This window comes from Urtica dioica, chromosome 1, assembly GCF_054948205.1.
Source record: "Urtica dioica subsp. dioica isolate 48M chromosome 1, U.dioica_male_clone48M_v1_H2, whole genome shotgun sequence".
Taxonomy (NCBI): Eukaryota; Viridiplantae; Streptophyta; class Magnoliopsida; order Rosales; family Urticaceae; genus Urtica; species Urtica dioica.
In genome coordinates this window covers 24623885-24646787 of record NC_142756.1, presented here as the reverse complement: position 1 = coordinate 24646787, position 22903 = coordinate 24623885, and positions in this window count along the sequence as shown.

Here is a 22903-nt window from a genome sequence, read left to right as displayed (position 1 = left end):
AGCCTCCGCGGTGGGCTAAGGTTGCCTTTTCAGCCGGTTATCCATGAGTTGCTAGTTCGACTGGGGGTGCACGCCCTACAGATGTCTCCGGCCTTCTATCGGGTGGTCGCAGCGTACCACATGATGCTTTACCGGGCGAAGAAGAGGGCTGTCACCGCCGACGACATCCAGGACCTCATGACGATATGTGGGGTGCCAGGGAAGCCGGGCTTCTACCTAGCGCTACACCGTAAGCGCTTCGTCATTGTCAGCAACGTTAATTCGAAGCACCGATATCCTTGGATATGGGTGTCCGAATCAGCCTTCGGGGTCGCGCCTCTCTTCTTTGGTCTTGCGGCTGATTTTCCACCTATGGGCGATATCGAAGGCTCTGAGCTTCACGTCGTGATCAGGGCGCTCCCGGAATCGAGGCGGCAGGGACCGCACTTCGAATCCCCAGACCTAATGGCAAGGACTGGGTGGTTCACACCTGGAGACGACGCCCTTCCGAGCTCGGGCCTCGTCGCGGAGGCTACGGAGGACCCCGAATCAGAGGCGGGGGGCTCGTCTGCTCCTCCCCCTGACGTGGGGGGTACCAACCACACACAAGCTTCTAGTTAATGTATATTCCATTGTATCGCACTCTAACCTGTCACTTCTTAATCTTTTTCAGATACGATGACCCGACGACACCGACCACGCACGCAAGCACCGAGGGTGGCGCCCGACGCCGAGGCCGTGATCGCGGCTCAACCACAAGTTGAGGCCTGCCATGGGGGGCTTCCAACGCGGGCGAGGGCCGAGGCGAACTCCTCGAATAAGCGACCGTCGTCGACGATCCTTCCCGACTCGTCCCCCGGCCACAAGCGCGCTCATACGTCGGCGACGTCAGATGGCATGGAGTCGATGCTCCTGGCGGAGGCGGCGGAGCTGAGGGACCGATGCTCTAGGGGGATCCTTGAAACCTCTCTATGGGATTTCAAGAGTCTCCTGACGGTGAGCGACCTTGAGCATTTCCAGAGCGGGATCGGCGACGCCCGAAAGGTATGACTCGCTTGTTTGCCTCAATTGTGATTTGTTGTGCTTATTTCGATTGCATGTACGTTGTTTGCTTCCACAGATGCTCGTGCGCCAAGAACGGAGCGACCGCATTCTCCGAGACTTGCTGCTTCGCATGCAGATCATGGAAAAAGACAAGGAGGATACAGCGGCCGCCCACGCCGCTGCCTTGGCGGGGGTCCGCACCGTCCAAGAGTTCCAAGCGCCTGAGGAGGAACTAAAGCGAGCTCGTGAGAAGGCGGCGGCCGAGAAGGCGTCTCGGGAGAAGGCTGAGCAGGCGGCCGATACTTTCTTAGGGGAGACCAAGAAACTCCAGGCGGCCCTCTCGAGCCGAGACGAAGAGCTGAACATCGTCCATGCCCGATTGTCGGCAAGCGAGATCTCCCGGGTCAGGGCCGAGAGGGAGAGGGAAACCCTGCGAGCGGAGGTGCAGACCCTCGTCGAGGAGAAGGACGACGCCGTGCGATCGAAGACAGAGTTGGAGGAGGACTGGGATCTCTCGCTAGAGGTGGCCCGTTACGAGGTGGCCATGCGGGTCAAAGATGCGACTGCGGAGGAGAACGCGTCTCGAGGGATCACATTTTCCTTCTTCGACGCCATGTTTCCTCCCTTGGAGGACGAGTTGCCGGAGGACGACCTGCCCCCCGAAGTCCCTGCGGAGGCCGCCCAGTCGTCAAACTGTCGGTCCGGTGGAGGAACCGTTGGCGGGTCGGGCGCCCCTCACCTTGAGGACGACGAAGAGCAGGTCGATTATGGCTCGGAGTAGCCGAGTTTTCTTTTGTTTTTTCGCGCACTTGTTTAGCGCTCGCTTTATGCTTTCTTTCGGATTCTTGCTGTGTTTGGGTCGTACTCTCGTACTTTTCTCGTTGGGTCGTTTGTGCAACATTGTTTTGCTTTGATTGAAGCATTTATTTCATCGTGCATCTTATTTTCTCGACTTGCTGCGCTTAGTGTAATCGATTTGCGCAATTTAAATAGTGCGTGTCTTACGAGCCCGGCTTACTATGCTTAGCGTAACCGGTTGGCACGGCTTAGTGACTCGCTGCCTATCGGCGTGCGCGAGCCGGGTGGTCGTCGCGCTCATCCTCCGGCGAGTACGCTACCTATCGGCGTGCGTATCGGGATGGGTTTGCAGCTCCCAGTGAGCGTGGTACTCATTGGTACGCGTGTCACGTTTTGAGTTTTGACTGCCGAGATCGACAATCCGGTGCGCGGACGTGATCCATCGATGCCTTGCCGCCTATCAGTGCGCAAGGTGCATCGGTGCACGAGAGGGTCGCAGCAAAAGACGTGCGAGGCCGGAGGTCCGGTGCACGGATCCAACTCATCGACGTTTCGCTATCTCTCGGCATACGGCCTCAACCCGTGCGAGAGCTTTTCCCTATCGGGATTTGTGAGCACAACGCCGGCGCCAGCCCCCCGGGCGTTTGACGCGCCATCCACGTGCAAGTCCCAGACCGGCCCTATCGGGTCGTTGGTTCTCTTCTTTGACGACTCGCTATGGTCGTCCTCCTTGTCTTCCGTGGTCTTACTACTCTCGTCGCCCTCGTTGGTTGGGGGCGCACTCGTGAACTCGGCGATGAAGTCGGCGAGGGCCTGACCCTTAATGGCGGTTCTCGGTTGGAACTCGACCCCGTATTCGCCCAGCTCTTGGGACCATATCGCCATTCGAGAGGAGGTCCCTTTTTGAAGGGCCTTCTCGATGGGATGCCCCGAGCGGACCACGATGGGGTGCGCTTGGAAGTAGGGCCGGAGCTTTCTCGCGCTCATGACGAGGGCGAGGGACAGTCTCTCGATTTCAGGGTATCGGGTTTCGGCGTCGAGGAGCGCCTTGCTAACGTAGTAGACCGGCCATTGTACCTTGTCCTCTTCGCGTATGAGGACCGCGCTCACGGCCCTATCGGAAACCGCGAGGTAGAGGAACAAGGTTTCGCCATTCTTTGGCTTCGCGAGGAACGGGGGGGAGGTGAAATAGGCTTTCATATCGCGGAATGCTTCCTCGCACTCCTCCGTCCACACGAACCCGTCGGTCTTCTTCAGTGCCTTGAAGAATGGTTGGCACCTATCGGTGGCTTTGGAAACAAATCGCGTCAGGGCGGCGATCCTTCCCGTCAAGCTTTGAACTTCTTTGACCTTTTGTGGCGACCTCATTTCTAAGATCACCTTAATCTTCTCGGGATTGGCCTCGATCCCGCGGCGGCTCACCATGTAGCCCAGAAACTTTCCAGACTCGACCCCAAAAGCGCACTTGTTGGGGTTGAGCTTCATTTTGTAGCGCCGCAGGATCGTGAACATTTCCCTAAGGTCTCGAACATGGTCGTCGGCTTTGAGGCTCTTGACAAGCATGTCGTCCACGTAGACCTCCATAGTCTTGCCAATTTGATTGGCGAACATGCGGTTCACCAACCTTTGATACGTTGCTCCCGCGTTTTTGAGGCCAAAGGGCATGACCTTGTAACAGTAGAGTCCGCGGTTCGTAACAAAGGTGGTCTTGATCTGATCCGGCTCGTGCATGCGGATCTGGTTGTAGCCTGAATAGGCGTCCATGAAGCTCAGCAACTCGTGGCCCGCCGTGGCGTCCACGAGCTGCTCGATCCTCGGGAGAGGGAAGCTGTCTTTCGGGCAGGCTTTGTTGAGATCTTTGTAATCGATACAGATCCGCCACTTCCCGTTTGGCTTCTTGACCATAACCACGTTGGACACCCACTTGGGGTGTTCCGCCTCCTTGATGAAGTCGGCGGCGAGAAGTTTGTCAACTTCTTCACCAATGGCTTGGTACCTCTCCCCACTGAACGCCTGCCGCGGTTGAACGCGCTCGGCCACCCTCTTGTCGTCGTTGAGACGATGAACCAAGATCTCGGGGTCGATCCCCGGCATGTCGGCGTGTGTCCACGCAAAGACATCTTTGTGCTCTCGGAGGAAAGCGGCGAGCTCGATTCGGGTCTCAGACGGGAGTTGGGCGCCTACCTTGACTACTTGGTCAGGCTTGGCGTCGTCCAACACGACGGGAACGAGGTCGTCCGGTGTCTCCACCTTTCGACGCTCGACTTCGTCCCTCTGGTCTAGCTCTCCGAAGGTGCCTCCTTCCTCTAACTTGCACGGGAATTTGTCTCCGAGTTGGAAGACGGTGCTTACCATCTTCCCTTTCCCCTTTCCGTCCACGCCCTGGATGTAGCACATCCTCGCCATGGATTGGTCTCCCAACATCACGGCGATCCCTTTCTCGGTCGGGAACTTCATCATCAGGTGGTACGTGGACGTTATGGCCTTCAACCGATTGAGAATCGGGCGGCCGACGATGATGTTGTAAGCCGAGGGCTGATCCACCACTAGGAACGATACGATGTGGGTAACCTCGAGCCCCCCCGGCGTACCGAAGGTAACCGGGAGGTCGATAGTTCCCTCCGTCATAACCCTCTCCCCAGAGAAGCCGAAGAGCGGGGTTGAGATCGGGGTCGGTCTTACCCCGGAAAGTTTCATCCTGTCCAATGCCGACTTGAAGATTATGTCGGCGGAGCTCCCATTGTCGATCAGGATTCTCCGAACGAGGTTGTTGGCGACCGGGGCAGAGACGACTATCGCGTCGTTGTGTGGATGGAGAACTCGCGTCGCTTCTTGTCCGGTGAAGAACATGGACTCGAAGGGGGCCGGAGGAGGGACCTCGTACGTATGGTTGATGTAGTGCGCTATTTTCCCTTGGGAAACTTCGCGCACGTACTTCTTCCTCTGCGTAGCCGAGTCTCCGAACTCCGGGCCACCCAAGATTGCACCCACGACGTGAAGTTGCGAGCTCTCCGGCTCTTTGTTTGTCGCGCGGTCCGTGACAGTCACCGTCGCCGGACCTTTCTTCCCTTGCCGCGGGCGACCTCCGTGCGCCGCGGCCGTCCCGATAGTTCTCAGGACGTACTCTTTCAGCTTCCCATCTTGAATCAGGGCCTCAATCTGACGCTTGAGTTGATAGCATTCGGATGTCAGGTGCCCGTGATCTGGATGGTAGTCACAGTACTTGCTTTGATCCCTCTTGGCGGGATCCTTCATGAGCGGGGTTGGGCTCCCCAACTTGTCACGGTGCAGAGCTAGGATTTGCTCCGGCGGAGTGTTCAGAGGAGTGAACGGCGAGAACTTCCGGAAGCTGTCGACATGTGGCCGTTAGGGGCCTGGCTTCCCTTATTCCTCCTCTTTCGGGGGTCGGGACGATCTTCGTCTCGATCATCGCGGCGGCGACTCCCCTGTCCCCCTGACTTTCGGCCGTCTCGGCCATCGAGATAGTCCTCGACTCCCATGTATGTGCGGGCTCTTGTCATTAGCACCGCCATGTCACGCGGGACTTGGCCAACAATAGACTTGAGGAAGTCGCTTGTGCGTACTCCCTCAGTGATCGCCGTGATGGCGTCCCTGTCGTCGAACCCTTCGACCTTGTGAGACTCCTCGGTGAAGCGAGCGAGGTATTGTCTCAACGTCTCGTCTCTTCCTTGTCGGATAGAGAGGAGGTGGGTCTTCGGCTTCTTCTGTGCCACGAGGGTGGCGAATCGGGCGAGGAAAGCCTCTCGCAAGGCCCGGAAAGACGGGATGCTCCCCGGCCTCAAGCTTCGGAACCATTCAAACCCCGAGCCTGTGAGGGTCAGGCTGAAGGCTTGGCAGAGGGTGGCGTCCGCCTGCCCTTGCATAGTCATCCACGTCTCATAGTGTTGGACGTGGAAGTGGGGGTCCGTACGTCCATCGTAGGGGGGAATGGACGGTAACTTGAAGTTCCCAACGCATGGTTGCGCGAGGATTTGCGTGGCGAAGGGAGAGTATGATTCCTCGATCCCTCCGTACGGCCTTTGCCTCCCCGACTCCCTCATTTCGATGATTTGATTCTGGAGGCTTTGAATCATCGTGACCATGTCGAGCCCGTTAGCGGGGCCGACCGTCGGGGCCACGGGAGTCACCGGTTGGCGTTCGTTGGACGCTTGGTCCACGACATTGGCCTGCGGCCGGCCGAGAGTTGCGGCGGGGAGCGCGTCCCTTCGAGAGTTTAGCCTTTGGCGGAGATCCTCCCCTCGGGAGTTTCTCTGCGCCGTCAAGCGCTCTCTAAGGTCCACACTCGGTGCGGGGCGAGGTGAGGTCGCCCTTGGTCGGACCGTCCGGCGGGCGCTTCGGCTGTCGGCCCCATCATCTACCGGAGTCGCTCTCTCCTCGGCGAGGGGCCGTGTCCGGCCGCCTCTTGAAACCGAGGGGGCGAGTCCCCGGGAATGTGACCGTGCCTGCTGCCGAGCTAGGTGCGACGGCCCGGCCAAAGCGTCGTTGGGCCGCTCGGGCCGCGAAGGGGCGAGGCTAGGCGTTGCCTCGTTGGTCCTTGACTGCCCCACATATTCGGAGTCGGAGTAGTCTTTGGCGGACCTATCTTCGATGTCATAGCCGAGGAGATTAGCTATGAGCGTACCGTCGACGCCGGGACGGTCAAGAAGCTCCGCAAGCCGCCGGGCCGTGTCCGCTCGGAGCTCGGCCTCGGGGTCATTCATCGGGTTTTGGGGCTGGCTCTCGCTATCGCGAGGTTGCCCTTCAAGACGATGTGCGAGGCGTCGAAGACCGTACCTCGAGCCTGTCGCTCGGGTACCCGCGGAGGGAGTGGGAATGTGACTCATCTCTCGAGAGTCGTGAGAACAAAGGGAGAAAACTGGTAGAGGGAATGCGTCGTCAAGGTCGAGAGATGCCCTCCTTCTAGCGCCAAAATGTTGTCGCAGTTTTTCGGACAACGATTTAGGAGTCGCAGACGTTTAGACCCAAGGCCGGACCAAGTAGTCTCGTCTCAACTCGAGCGTGTCGGGCTTGGTATTCCAAGCCGTCCCTTAGCTGTAGGTGGTCTCTGTTTCGTCCAAGCACCTGAAAAGTAAGCAAAGAAGGTGTGAACTACAAAGGGGAAACAGAGGGGTTGCCTCTGTTTACCTCTCCGACGCTCAACATTAGTAGGATTGAGGTGGTTTGTAGAGGGTTTAGTGTTTAGAGGTCGAGACTTGAGAGAAACGAGCGAGGTACGAGTTCGACAGCGTTTCAGTACTCAAATTCGGATTACCTGGGTCGAGGGAGAGACCCTCATATTTATAGGCGGCCAAGAGGTGTTTGAGGAACCCCTTGGCCGAGGGCCGGCCTTGGAGGGCCGGCCTTGAAGCGCCGGCCGTGGAGAGCCGGCCTTGGAGCGCCGGCCATGGAGAGCCGGCCTTGGAGCGCCGACCGTGGAGAGCCGGCCTTGGAGCGCCGACCGTGGAGAGCCGGCCTTGGAGCGCCGGCCGTGGAGATCCGGCCTTGGAGCCCCGGCCGTGGAGAGCCGGCCTTGGAGCGCCGGCCCTGGAGAGCCGGCCTTGGAGCGCCGGCCGTGGAGAGCCAGCCTTGGAGCGCCGGCCGTGGAGAGCCGGCCGTGGAGAGCCTGTTGGAATCGATCTAGGGTTTAAGAAAAAGTTTAACGCTTCGTTAAGCGGCGGAATTTTAAAAATTTTCTTTTTAAGTAAAACTAGTTTTTACTAACCTAGACAAGAGCATATGCATGTAAATAAAAACTAATATGAGCTATAAAAGTTACTAACCTTTTTGATGCTTGAACGTTGATGAGCCTTTGGAAGGTTGGCAACGTTCGTCTCCCCTCGCAGCACGTCTCTCTTTTCTTTCCTCGGGAACTCGAGCAACCACGATAGTTTCTATCACTAAATCACTCGAAAAGAAGGAATTAGTGAGTGGGCACTTTTAAACACTACGACTTGAGAACGAGTCTCGAAGTCGCAGAGCTAAAGACTAGGTCGAGTGAGGACCTAGGTGCCAAGACAAGAGAAAACCGAAAATAAACTAGAGAGAGAGAGAAGAGGACTTCGGCCAAAGTTCTAGAGAGAGAGTCTCTCAAATCTCTTAAACTTGGATGAATGAATTGTGAGAAGAATGAGGCTCCTATTTATAGGAGAGGTCTCACCTTCAATAAGGTAGTTTCCTCTTCTATAGAATATCACATATTCATGAGCAAAATAACCCTTATTTCCCATTCCTCTTAGGCGCCCAAGGCAGCCTTCTAGAAGGCTAGGATTTGTTTCCTTTTTTGTTCCTTGGCTTGCCTATTGCTCTCTTGGCCGAAATTCCCCATGCTTGTGTGGGAAATTTGTTTCCTCTTTTTCTTTTGGCAAGTATCTAAATACATTTATGCACAAAATAAACTCTCCTATTTCTCTATTAGGGTAGGCGCCCAAGTCTCTCTAGAAGGAGCTTCTAGAAGCTTCTTCATTTGTTCATGACAACATGAGAAAGGCCCATTAAGAATTTTCAATAAAATTCTCATGAAACGAAATTAATTCACAAGGCCCAATGATCAAGTCATGGCCGAGTGAAACATGTCACAAAATGACCTTGTCAAAAAAATTTATTGACATTCATTTCATCCTTTATCTCAAAAGACAAAAATACCCTTTTAACTATTTTCGTTCTTGTTTTGGCTTAGCTTCCAGTTTAACTATTCCTATCGATGTGATTCGTGACAGTGACCTCATGGACCCAAATGAACAAAGCTTTAGCTAAACACTTGGACTCAAAAGTTCACAAACCTTTTCCAAGTTTAGCTTAATGTCAACTGACTCCACTAAAGAGCTGACACTGAAAATCTCTCGGTTCAAATGAATTTATTTTCTACTCAAGAATTCGACCTAATTATGATGAGCGGATCCACTGAATATTATCTATGCTACCCTTCATGAATGTCATCAGCTAGTCTGGATTTACTAAATTACCATTTTACCCTTCTAGCTGTTATTTCCTCAACTCCTTTGTCGCTTGTGAATAAGTTAGAAACAATGTATTGACGAGGAGCTAACAAGTCACATTGTTTCATCCAAAAGAGTCAGGACTCAATTTGGACACTGGCCAGTTCATTTATTCACACTCCAAGGAACAAAGCATGAGGTGACATACATTGCATTTCAGCAATCTTGTACATGAATTCCATATCTATGAGAACTTCACAAAGTTACTCATGACAGACTCACAATTTAGTACTTCACCAATAGGCCTTGTTCGGAATCACATAGTGAGTCCGAACTTTGACTTTCTCAAATGAGAATACTAAGGTGTGAAATGGCATGTCTCATTTCAGGATTAAGGTAAGCATGATGCAATTCATACATAGTGACTTCGAGACATAAGAGGTTAAATGGTTTGTTCTTATCTTGTCTCTAGAAGTGCACTGGTCAATTCAGTACCTTCGGAAGATACCTAGAAGAACTATAGAGTTCCTAACTCTCAATGCCTCATAACCAGACATCATAGATTCTTCTAACAATCATACTGAGGTCAATAGTCCTTTGACCCTAAGATTGCGAATATATCGTTTTAAGCAAACTACGAAGAGTTTGTTCATGCAAATCTACATTTGTCTCTTCGTAAGTTGTTAAGTTTGTTTATGGACTAAAAGACTATGGTTTTATCATAAAGCTTCAGACAAGGAAGATTGAATGAACGTTTCAACTTTATATTAATGAATAAGCAATTACAAGCAAGAGTCTTCGTAAGACTATATGACATCAAATGTACATAAATAGACACTACTACTCTTCTTGTGGGCACCATTGACAACAAACTCCCACTTGACTCAAAGAAGATGTGAGTAGTCCTACATGCCTAATCCCTCTCGAAGTTGGTCGAAGACCATGTTCGCTAGGGCCTTGGTGAATGGATCTTCCAGAGATCTACTTCACCTCCACGTCTCCGCGTTGCGCGATCTCTCGAATCAAATGGTATTTCCTCTCAATATGTTTAGAGTGCTTATGGCTTCTAGGTTCCTTTGAGTTAGCGACAGCCCCACTATTATCACAATAAAGGGTCATGGGCTCGTCGACGTTTGGAACAATTTCCAAATACTTAAGGAACTTTCTAAGCCATACAGCCTCTTTGGATGCTTCACAAGCAGCCACATATTCTGCTTCCATTGTGGAGTCAGCAATGCAAGATTGCTTAATACTTCTCCACACAACAGCTCCACCATTAAGGATGAACACAGATCCCGAAGTGGATTTCCTGGAATCCTTATCCGCTTGAAAATCGGAGTCGGTATATCCCGTCATAGTCAGGTCAGTACCTGAGTATGTAAGCATCAAGTTCCTAGTTCTTCGAAGATACTTAAGAACATGCTTAACAGCAATCCAGTGCTCGGGTCCAGGGTTGGATTGGAAACGACTAACTACGCCAACGGCGAAACATATATCAGGTCTAGTGCAAAGCATAGCATACATGAGGCTTCCTACGGCAGAGGCGTAAGGAATCTTCCTCATGTCTTCAATCTCTTGTGCAGTCTTGGGAGACTGGTCCTTAGAGAGTGAAACTCCATGCCTAAAGGGTGTTTGACCCCTCTTGCAGTCTTGCATCGAGAAGCGATCCATCACCTTATCAATATAAGATGCTTGAGAGAGCGACAGGGTCCGGTTTTTCCTATCTCGAAAGATTTGGATTCCCAGAATGTACGCGGCTTCTCCTAGATCCTTCATATCGAATTGCTTTGCTAGCCAGACCTTAACCTCAGATAACTTACCCACGTCATTACCAATGAGTAGTATATCATCGACATATAGTACCAGAAACACAACTTTGCCTTCGTGTATTAACTTGTAAACACAAGGCTCGTCTATTGACTGTTCAAAGCCGAAGCTCTTTACAGTTTCATCGAATCTAATGTTCCATGACCTAGATGCTTGCTTTAGTCCATAAATGGATTTAAGCAACTCACAAACCTTGGTCTCTTGACCTTTATCCACGAAACCGTCTGGTTGAGCCATGTAAATGCGCTCGTCAAGATTGCCATTCAGAAAAGCTGTCTTGACATCCATTTGCCAGATCTCATAGTCGAGAGCTGCAACTATGGATAGGAGTATGCGGATGGATTTAAGCATCGCGACTGGCGAGAAGGTCTCTTCATAGTCAATCCCTTCTTGTTGGGTATAACCCTTCGCCACAAGTCGTGCTTTGAACGTCTCGACGTTCCCATCAGGACCCCTTTTCTTCTTGTATATCCACTTACACCCTACGGGTTTAATCCCTTCAGGAAGGTCTACAAGTTTCCAGACTTTGTTGACATACATCGAGTGCATCTCAACTTTCATGGCGTCAAGCCAAAGGTTTGATTCAGAACAAGCCATTGCTTGGCTATAGGAAACAGGATCATCCATGTCGGAGACGGCTACAAGAGAGTCTCCATAAGACATGTACCTGTCAGGCTTTTGAGTAGCCCTCCCACTACGTCTAAGTACTACTTGACGAGATTCTGACGAGTTAGGTTGTGTTTCAGTTGGGGTAAGAACAGTTCTTACAGATGAGGTAGAAGCTTCCTCACCCAACTTTTCTTCAAGCACAATTTTGCTTCTAGGTTTCGCATCTTTCATAAAGTCCTCCTCGAGGAAACGAGCATTCGTGCTAACGAAAGTCTTATCGTCCTCGGGACTATAGAAGATGAAACCCTTGGTTTCCTTCGGATATCCTACAAACAGGCAAAATTCTGACCTACTAGCCAACTTGCTAGTCTTTTGCCTCAGCACGTGTGCATGGCAACCCCAAATTCGGATGCGGCCAAGATTCACTTTACGGCCAGTCCATCGTTCATAAGGAGTACCAGGAACCGTTTTGGACGGAACTTGGTTCAGAATGTAGGCGGCTGTTTCGAGGGCATATCCCCAAAAGGAAAGCGGGAGTGATGAGTAACTCATCATTGATCTAACCATCTCCATAAGAGTTCGGTTCCTTCTCTCTGACACTCCGTTTTGTTGAGGTGTGCCAGGTGCGGTAAGCTGAGAAGCGATACCTTCTTCTTTAAGAAAGTCATCGAACTCTCCAGACATGTACTCACCACCTCGATCAGATCGAAGGGTTTTGATCACTTTGCCAGTTTGCTTTTCCACTAAAGCCCTAAAGACCTTAAATACGTTAAAGGTCTCGGATTTGTGTTTAAGCAAATAGACAAACCCATATCTTGAGTAGTCATCAGTGAAGGTAACGAAGTATTCGTATCCTCCACGTGCCTGTTGGTTGAGCGGACCACATACATCAGAATGTATTAGTTCCAGCAACTCAGTGGCTCTTCGACCCTTATCGGAGAAAGGTCGCTTAGTCATTTTTCCTTCTATGCAGGATTCACAAGTAGGTAGTGAATCTATTGCAGAGGCTTGGAGTGGACCATCCCTCACAAGTCTCTTAATCCTATCTAGACTGATATGACCAAGTCTTAAGTGCCAGAGGTATGTTGATTTTGTTAGATCGGAGGATTCAGAAAGTTTGATCCTCTTTGGCTCCCTAATTAGATCGTTATCTATTTCGGTGTCTAAGAGAGAAGGTTGAGTGGGATAGATGTAAAAAAGACCATTCTTCATACATGCATCAGTGACGAAAGAATTAGAAAAAGAAATACGAATTCCATTCTTTATAAACTTTAAATAATAATCTTGCTCGAAAAGTTGAGCAACAGATACTAGGTTTTTCCCAAAGGAAGGAACATAATAAACATTATTCAAATTTAAAGTTCGATCTTCAAAAGATAGCGTCACGGATCCCACAGCCTTCGCAGACACCACGCTCTCATCACCCCACTTGAAGCAGAAGTCGCCATCCTCTAAGCTTTTGCTTTTCCTAAAACCAGTCAAGGAGCAGCAAATGTGGTTAGTAGCAGCGGAGTCAATAATCCACGATGATACATTATCAGCTACTAAACAGGCTTCAGTAACAAGTACAATACCTTTAGCTTTGGTTTTGAGGTAGGCGGGACAGTTCCTACGCCAGTGACCAGGCTCGTTGCAGTGGTGGCACTTGTCTTTAGACTTGTCCACCTTCGGAGCCTTTGGCGCCTTCTTCTTCGTTTGAACCTTAGGTTGGTTCTTCTTCTCGGCGTTGCGAGGTCTCTTCTTAGATCCAGAGGTGGAGGCAGTAGCATGTACTTCTCCTTGAGCCCTCTTTTTCTTAGTGAGTGCCTCAGCGGTTTGAAGTTCCTTCATGAGCTCGGTAACAGTGTACTCCAGCTTGTTCATGGAATAGTTCAACTTGAAGGTATCAAAGGTTTCGGGGAGAGTTTCCAAGATCATATCTATTTTAGTCTCCCCATCAATCTCAGATCCAAGAATCTCCATCTCGTTGAGATAGCTAATGATCAGCATCATATGATCTCTAACGGGAGTTCCAGCCTTCATACGACAGTTCATGAATTGTCGGACCGCTTGTTGCCTAGCTTGACGTCCTTGCCCTCCAAACATCTCATGGAGATTGTAGAGCATATCGGTGGCAGTTTCGAAATCACGATGTTGTTGTTGCAACACATTGTTCATCGATGCCAAAATATAGCATCTCGCAATCTCATCGGATCGAAGCCAGGCCGCCAGGACGTCTTTCTCCTCTTGCGTCGAATCATCATTCGTTTGAGGACAGGGGGTGGTGAGAACCCATTTGTGCTTGTCGACAGTAAGGACTATGTCGAGGTTACGTTTCCAGTCGACGTAATTGTCGCCTTCGAGTTTATTCGAGGAAAGAATTGTTGAGAGAGGGTTGAGAGACATATTGCCTATAACAGTTGAAACAAGTTTATGATTAGTCTTTGGTTTAGGATTTAAGTTTCATTAAGACTTTTGTAAAACCCAAAGGTGTTATAAACCAAACGATAATTTACTCCCTCAAGAGAAGGCCGCAAAAAATCTCCATTTATAAGTAAATGACACATCATTAATGCTAAGCCAAGATGTCAGTACATCATTTTGACTAGCCACCTTGTAAATTGGTTTGATCACTCACATCCTTTCGCAGAGCCTTAAGGAAGGATACTAGGGATTGAGCCTAAGTGTGCAACCAACCACTTAGTCCAAAAGATCAGCGTTGAAAAACAATCCCCCAAGGGGAGGCCTTGCCATCATTGCATCATTCTCGGACGTAGCTCATTGAGCAATGATCGAAGCAACAACGCCTTGGAGTACTCACATTTAAGTGAGGGTCGCAAGAGCGGCTCTTAGTCCCACGTTATTGCATCTTTCATTAGTGTTGGGGATCGCGGGTTACAAACAACGAGTATAACCCTCCCACTTAGTTTTTGGAGATGGTTCATCGACTCTTTTAAGTTCGGAAACAGATTTCCTAGTTAGAGAGCGACAGAGCGGACAACTAGAAGAGAATCCTAGATCGACATGTTCAGAGCAGTATTAGTGCATAAAGGCACAAGGGACATACTCGATCTTTTCCTATTTTCTATTTCGGGAAAGTGCGTGAGGGAAGTGTGAACTTCAACTCACTCGAACACTTGAAAGTTTGAGATTACACATCTTTTTATTTTTCGGTTTTGTCTACAAAGAGACCTCCCACTCAAAATTTCAAGAGCATATAGATTTTGAACATATGTGATATAGATATAGTTTTGAAAACATTTTGAAAATTTATTTGATTTGGATGACAAAATATTTTCAAGTTTGAAAGTGAAAACGGTTTTTCAAAATTCAAACTAGTTTTGTAAAAATTCAATTTCAATTAAACTTTCAAAAATCAAAACATTTTAATCTTACACATCATGTTTATAATCATATGAAAAACATTTTTGCTCAAGAAAGTTTTCTCATTAGAGTTCTATAACTCATGGTAGTGGGGTTTGAAAATCCGGATTTCTAAAAAACTGGAGTTTCAGACAGCCGCGCACCTCGGAGTAAAATCGCCATAACTGGCGGCTCCGATGTCCTTTTGAGCCGAAACCGGTGGCATTGGACAGAGGACAGACAGAGCTTTAATTTGATTCAAGAATCATTAAATTTCGATTTCTGAGCAGAGAGTTATGCCGCTTTTAATGCGGGTTTACATTCCAGCTCGAAGAAAAAGAAATTAATTAAAGCTTTGTCCTTTTAGATGCGAAAAAGAATCGAGTGTAACGGAACGTTTTAAGATGTTGATTTAAGCTTTTATTTGTGTTTTATTAGCAGGGTAATAACATAGAATAAAAGAAATAACAACATGCATAAAACGATTCAAGTAAATAAACGAAACTAGCAAGAAAATAAAACTAGTCACAAAATTTACTCGAAAAATCTCAAACCTTTAAAACACGTTTTTCAATATAAAAAATTAAAAACTTTTAGAACTGATTCTAATGTGTTTTAACATCATCCCAAACTCATAGGAAATCAACATGGTTTTTAATTTAAAGGCATGAGCAATAAATTAAAAAAGGATCTAAGATTACAATTCTAACTTGTCACAAAATTAGTAAACTTTCGAAAACGATTTTCAAGCTCATAATTTAAAAACATGCACATGCATTCCTTTGACCATAGCTCTGATACCATTTGTTGGAATCGATCTAGGGTTTAAGAAAAAGTTTAACGCTTCGTTAAGCGGCGGAATTTTAAAAATTTTCTTTTTAAGTAAAACTAGTTTTTACTAACCTAGACAAGAGCATATGCATGTAAATAAAAACTAATATGAGCTATAAAAGTTACTAACCTTTTTGATGCTTGAACGTTGATGAGCCTTTGGAAGGTTGGCAACGTTCGTCTCCCCTCGCAGCACGTCTCTCTTTTCTTTCCTCGGGAACTCGAGCAACCACGATAGTTTCTATCACTAAATCACTCGAAAAGAAGGAATTAGTGAGTGGGCACTTTTAAACACTACGACTTGAGAACGAGTCTCGAAGTCGCAGAGCTAAAGACTAGGTCGAGTGAGGACCTAGGTGCCAAGACAAGAGAAAACCGAAAATAAACTAGAGAGAGAGAGAAGAGGACTTCGGCCAAAGTTCTAGAGAGAGAGTCTCTCAAATCTCTTAAACTTGGATGAATGAATTGTGAGAAGAATGAGGCTCCTATTTATAGGAGAGGTCTCACCTTCAATAAGGTAGTTTCCTCTTCTATAGAATATCACATATTCATGAGCAAAATAACCCTTATTTCCCATTCCTCTTAGGCGCCCAAGGCAGCCTTCTAGAAGGCTAGGATTTGTTTCCTTTTTTGTTCCTTGGCTTGCCTATTGCTCTCTTGGCCGAAATTCCCCATGCTTGTGTGGGAAATTTGTTTCCTCTTTTTCTTTTGGCAAGTATCTAAATACATTTATGCACAAAATAAACTCTCCTATTTCTCTATTAGGGTAGGCGCCCAAGTCTCTCTAGAAGGAGCTTCTAGAAGCTTCTTCATTTGTTCATGACAACATGAGAAAGGCCCATTAAGAATTTTCAATAAAATTCTCATGAAACGAAATTAATTCACAAGGCCCAATGATCAAGTCATGGCCGAGTGAAACATGTCACAAAATGACCTTGTCAAAAAAATTTATTGACATTCATTTCATCCTTTATCTCAAAAGACAAAAATACCCTTTTAACTATTTTCGTTCTTGTTTTGGCTTAGCTTCCAGTTTAACTATTCCTATCGATGTGATTCGTGACAGTGACCTCATGGACCCAAATGAACAAAGCTTTAGCTAAACACTTGGACTCAAAAGTTCACAAACCTTTTCCAAGTTTAGCTTAATGTCAACTGACTCCACTAAAGAGCTGACACTGAAAATCTCTCGGTTCAAATGAATTTATTTTCTACTCAAGAATTCGACCTAATTATGATGAGCGGATCCACTGAATATTATCTATGCTACCCTTCATGAATGTCATCAGCTAGTCTGGATTTACTAAATTACCATTTTACCCTTCTAGCTGTTATTTCCTCAACTCCTTTGTCGCTTGTGAATAAGTTAGAAACAATGTATTGACGAGGAGCTAACAAGTCACATTGTTTCATCCAAAAGAGTCAGGACTCAATTTGGACACTGGCCAGTTCATTTATTCACACTCCAAGGAACAAAGCATGAGGTGACATACATTGCATTTCAGCAATCTTGTACATGAATTCCATATCTATGAGAACTTCACAAAGTTACTCATGACAGACTCACAATTTAGTACTTCACCAATAGGCCTTGTTCGGAATCACATAGTGAGTCCGAACTTTGACTTTCTCAAATGAGAATACTAAGGTGTGAAATGGCATGTCTCATTTCAGGATTAAGGTAAGCATGATGCAATTCATACATAGTGACTTCGAGACATAAGAGGTTAAATGGTTTGTTCTTATCTTGTCTCTAGAAGTGCACTGGTCAATTCAGTACCTTCGGAAGATACCTAGAAGAACTATAGAGTTCCTAACTCTCAATGCCTCATAACCAGACATCATAGATTCTTCTAACAATCATACTGAGGTCAATAGTCCTTTGACCCTAAGATTGCGAATATATCGTTTTAAGCAAACTACGAAGAGTTTGTTCATGCAAATCTACATTTGTCTCTTCGTAAGTTGTTAAGTTTGTTTATGGACTAAAAGACTATGGTTTTATCATAAAGCTTCAGACAAGGAAGATTGAATGAACGTTTCAACTTTATATTAATGAATAAGCAATTACAAGCAAGAGTCTTCGTAAGACTATATGACATCAAATGTACATAAATAGACACTACTACTCTTCTTGTGGGCACCATTGACAACAGAGCCGGCCTTGGAGCGCCGGCCGTGGAGAGCCGGCCTTGGAGCGCCGACCCTGGAGAGCCGATCCTGGAGCGCCGGCCTTGGAGCGCCGGTCCTGGAACGCCGGTCCTGGAGGGCCGGCCTTGGAGAGCCGGCCGTGGAGAGCCGGCCACGGCGAGTGCCGGCCCCGGACGAGCGCCGGGCTCAGGACGGCCGCCAGCGTGGCCGTCGTCGATCTACCGGACTGAGACGGACCGGTAACAACTGCATTCCTTAATGGCAATCTTGACGAGCGCATTTATATGGCTCAACTAGACGGTTTCGTGGAATAAGGTCAAGAGACCAAGGTTTGTGAGTTGCTTGAGTCCATTTATGGATTAAAGCAAGCATCTAGGTCATCGAATATTACATTCGATGAAACTATAAAGAGCTTCGACTTTGAGCAGTCAATAGATGAACCGTGTGTTTACAAGTTAATGCACGAAGGTAAAGTTGTGTTTCTGGTGCTATATGTAGATGATATATTACTCATAGGTAAAGATGTGGGTAAGTTATCTGAGGTTAAGTTCTGGCTGGAAAAGCAATTTGATATGAAGGATCTAGGAGAAGCCGCATATATTCTGGGGATCCAAATCTTTCGAGATAGGAAGAACCACACTCTGTCGCTCTCTCAAGCATCTTATATTGATAAGGTGATGGATCGCTTCTCGATGCCAGACTCCAAGAAGGGCCAAACACCCTTTAGGCATGGAGTCTAACTCTCTGAGGACCAGTCTCCCAAGACTGCACAAGAGATTGAGGACATGAGAAAAATTCCTTACGCCTCAGCCGTAGGAAGTCTCATGTATGCTATGCTTTGCACTAGACCTGACATCTATTTCGCAGTTGGCGTTGTTAGCCGTTTCCAATCCAAACCTGGACCCGAGCACTAGATTGCTGTTACGCATGTTCTTAAGTATCTTCGACGAACTAGGAACTTGATGCTTACATACTCAGGTACTGACCTAACTATGACGGGATATACTGACTCCGATTTTCAAGCGGATAAGGATTCCAGGAAATCCACTTTGGGATTTGTGTTCATCCTTAATGGTGGAGCTGTTATGTGCAGGAATATTAAGCAATCCTGCATTGCTGACTCTACAATGGAAGCAGAATATGTGGTTGCTTGTGAAGCATCCAAAGAGGCTCTATGGCTTAGAAAATTCCTTAAGTATTTGGAAGTTGTTCCAAACGTCGACGAGCCCATGACCCTTTATTATGATAATAGTGGGGGTGTCGCTAACTCAAAAGAACCTCGAAGCCATAAGCGCTCTAAACATATTGAGAGGAAATACCATTTGATTCGAGAGATCATGCAGCGCGGAGACGTGGAAGTGAAGAAGATCTCACCAAGACCCTAGCAAACAAGGTCTTCGACCAACATCGAGAGGGATTAGGCATGCAGGACTACATACATCTTCTTTGAGTCAAGTGGGAGTTTGTTGTCAATGGTGCCCACAAGAAGAGTATGTTGGAATCGATCTAGGGTTTAAGAAAAAGATTAAACGCTTCGGGAAGCGGCGGAATTTTAAAAAATTTCTTTACAAGTAAAAACAGTTTTTACTAACCTAGACAAAGAGTACATGAAATTAAAAACCAATATGAGCTAAGAGTTTACTAACCTTTCTTGAAGCTTGAACTTTGAAGAAGCTTTTGGAAAGTTTGCAATGCTCGTCTCCCCTCGCAGCACGTCTCTCTTCCTTTCCTCGACACCTCGAGCAACCACGAAAGTTTCTATCACTAAATCACTCGAAATAAAGGAATTAGTGAGTGGGCACTTTTAAACACTACGACTTAAGAACGAGTCTTGAAGTCGCAGAGCTAAACACTAGGTCGAGTGAGGACCTAGGTGCCAAGACAAGAAAAATCGAAAATAAACTAGAGAGAGAGAGAGGATTTTCGGCCACAAGTTCTAGAGAGAGAGTCTCTCAAATCTCTTAAACTTGGATGAATGAAATGTGAGGAAATGAGGCTCCTATTTATAGGAGAGGTCTCACCTTCTATAAGGTAGTTTCCTCTTCTATAGAATATCACATATTCATGAGCCAATTACCTCTTTTCCCACTTGAGATGCTCGGCCAACATAGGCTTCAATAAGCCTTGGATTTGTTTCCTATTTTGTTCCAAGCCTTGCTTTGACTCTCTCTTGGCCGAAGTTATGCTTTCCTTCTAGAGGAAATTTGTTTCCTCTTTTTCTTTTGGCAAGTATCTTGATACATTTATGCACAAAATAATCTCTCCTATTTCTCTATAGGGTAGGCGCCCATATTGTCTAGAAAAGGCTTCTAGAAGCTTTTCCATTTATTCATGACAACATGAAAAAGGCCCATTAAGAATTTTCAATAAAATTCTTATGAAATGAAATTAATCCACAAGGCCCAATGATCAAGTCATGGCCGAGTGACATTAAGTCATCAAATGAACTTGTCAAAAAATTTATTGACATTCATTTCATCATTTGTCTCAAAAGACAAAAATACCCTTTTAACTATTTTCGTTCTTGTTTTGACTTAGCTTCCAGTTTAACTATTCCTATCGATGTGATTTGTGACAGTGACCTCATGGACCCAAATGAACAAAGCTTGAGCTAAACACTTGGACTCAAAAGTTCACAAACCTTTTCCAAGTTTAGCTTAATGCCAACTGACTCCACTAAAGAGCTGACACTGAAAATCTCTCGGTTCAAATGAATTTATTTTATACTCAAGAATTCGACCTAATTATGATGAGCGGATCCACTGAATATTATCTATGTTTACTATTCATGAATGTCATCAGCTAGTCGGGATTTACTAAATTACCATTTTACCCTTCTAGCTGTTATTTCCTAAACTCCTATGTCGCTTGTGTATAAGTTAGAAACAATGTATTGACGAGGAGCTAACAAGTCACATTATTTCATCCAAAAGAGTCAGAACTCAATTTGGACACTGGCCAGTTCATTTATTCACACTCCAAGGAACAAAGCATGAGGTGACATGCATTGCATTTCAGCAATCTTGTACATGAATTCCATATCTATGAGAACTTCACGAAGTTACTCATGACATACTCACAACTTAGTACTTCACCAATAGGCCCTGTTCGGAATCACATAGTGAGTCCGAACTCTGACTTTCTCAAATGAGAATACTAAGGTGTGAAATGGCATGTCTCATTTCAGGATTAAGGTAAGCATGATGCAATTCATACATAGTGACTTCGAGACATAAGAGGTTAAATGGTTTGTTCTTATCTTGTCTCTAGAAGTGCACTGGTCAATTCAGTACCTTCGAAAGATACCTAGAAGAACTATAGATTCTCCAACTCTCAATGCCTCATAACCAGACATCATAGATTCGTCTAACAATCGTACTGAGGTCAATAGTCCTTTGACCCTAAGATTGCGAATATATCGTTTTAAGCAAACTACGAAGAGTTTGTTCATGCAAATCTACATTTGTCTCTTCGTAAGTTGTTAAGTTTGTTTATGGACTAAAAGACTAAGGTTTTATCATAAAGCTTCAAACAAAGAAAGAATGAATGAACGTTTCAACTTTATTAATGAATGAATAGGCAATTACAAGCAAGAGTCTTCATGAGACTTTATTACATCAAATGTACAAAATAAAGATTACAACTCTTCTTGTGGGCACCATTGACAACAAACTCCCACTTGACTCAAAGAAGATGTGTGTAGTCTTTCATGCCTAATCCCTCACGATGTTGGTCGAAGACCTTGTTCGCTAGGGCCTTGGTGAATGGATCTGCGTGGTTGTCCACCGTTGAGATCTTCTTCACTTCCACGTCTCTGCCCTGCACGATCTCTCGAATTAAATGGTATTTCCTCTCAATATGCTTAGAGCGCTTATGGCTTCTAGGTTCCTTTGAGTTAGCGACAACCCCACTATTATCACAATAAAGGGTCATGGGCTCGTCGACGTTTGGAACAACTTCCAAATACTTAAGGAATTTTCTAAGCCATACAGCCTCTTTGGATGCTTCACAAGCAGCCACATATTCTGCTTCCATTGTGGAGTCAGCAATGCAAGATTGCTTAATACTTCTCCACACAACAGCTCCACCATTAAGGATGAACACAGATCCCGAAGTGGATTTCCTGGAATCCTTATCCGCTTGAAAATCGGAGTCGGTATATCCCGTCATAGTAAGGTCAGTACCTGAGTATGTAAGCATCAAGTTCCTAGTTCTTCGAAGATACTTAAGAACATGCTTAACAGCAATCCAGTGCTCGGGTCCAAGGTTCGATTGGAAACGGCTAACTACGCCAACGGCGAAACATATATCAGGTCTAGTGCAAAGCATAGCATACATGAGGCTTCCTACGGCAGAGGCGTAAAGAATTTTCCTCATGTCTTCAATCTCTTGTGCAGTCTTGGGAGACTGGTACTTAGAGAGTGAAACTCCATGCCTAAAGGGTGTTTGGCCCTTCTTGGAGTCTTGCATCGAGAAGCGATCCATCACCTTATCAATATAAGATGCTTGAGAGAGCGACAGGGTCCGGTTTTTCCTATCTCGAAAGATTTGGATCCCCAAAATGTACGCGGCTTCTCCTAGATCCTTCATATCGAATTGCTTTGCCAGCCAGACCTTAACCTCAGATAACTTACCCACGTCATTACCAATGAGTAGTATATCATCGACAAATAGTACCAGAAACACAACTTTACCTTCGTGTATTAACTTGTAAACACAAGGCTTATCTATTGACTGTTCAAAGCCAAAGCTCTTTACAGTTTCATCGAATCTGATATTCCATGACCTAGATGCTTGCTTTAATCCATAAATGGACTTAAGCAACTCACAAACCTTGGTCTCTTGACCTTTATCCACGAAACCGTCTGGTTGAGCCATGTAAATGCGCTCGTCAAGATTGCCATTCAGAAAGGCTGTCTTGACATCCATTTGCCAAATCTCATAGTCGAGAGCTGCAGCTATGGATAGGAGTATGCGGATGGATTTAAGCATCGCGACTGGCGAGAAGGTTTCTTCATAGTCAATCCCTTCTTGTTGGGTATAACCCTTCGCCACAAGTCGTGCTTTGAACGTCTCAACGTTCCCATCAGGACCCCTTTTCTTCTTGTATATCCACTTACACCATACGGGTTTAATCCCTTCAGGAAGGTCTACAAGTTTCTAGACATTGTTGACATACATCGAGTGCATTTCAACTTTCATGGCGTCAAGCCAAAGGTTTGATTCAGAACAAGCCATCGCTTGGCTATAGGAAACAGGATCATCCATGTCAGAGCTACAATAGAGTCTCCATAAGACATGTACCTGTCAGGCTTTTGAGTAGCCCTCCCACTACGTCTAAGTACTACTTGACGAGATTCTGATGAGTTAGGTTGTGTTTCAGTTGG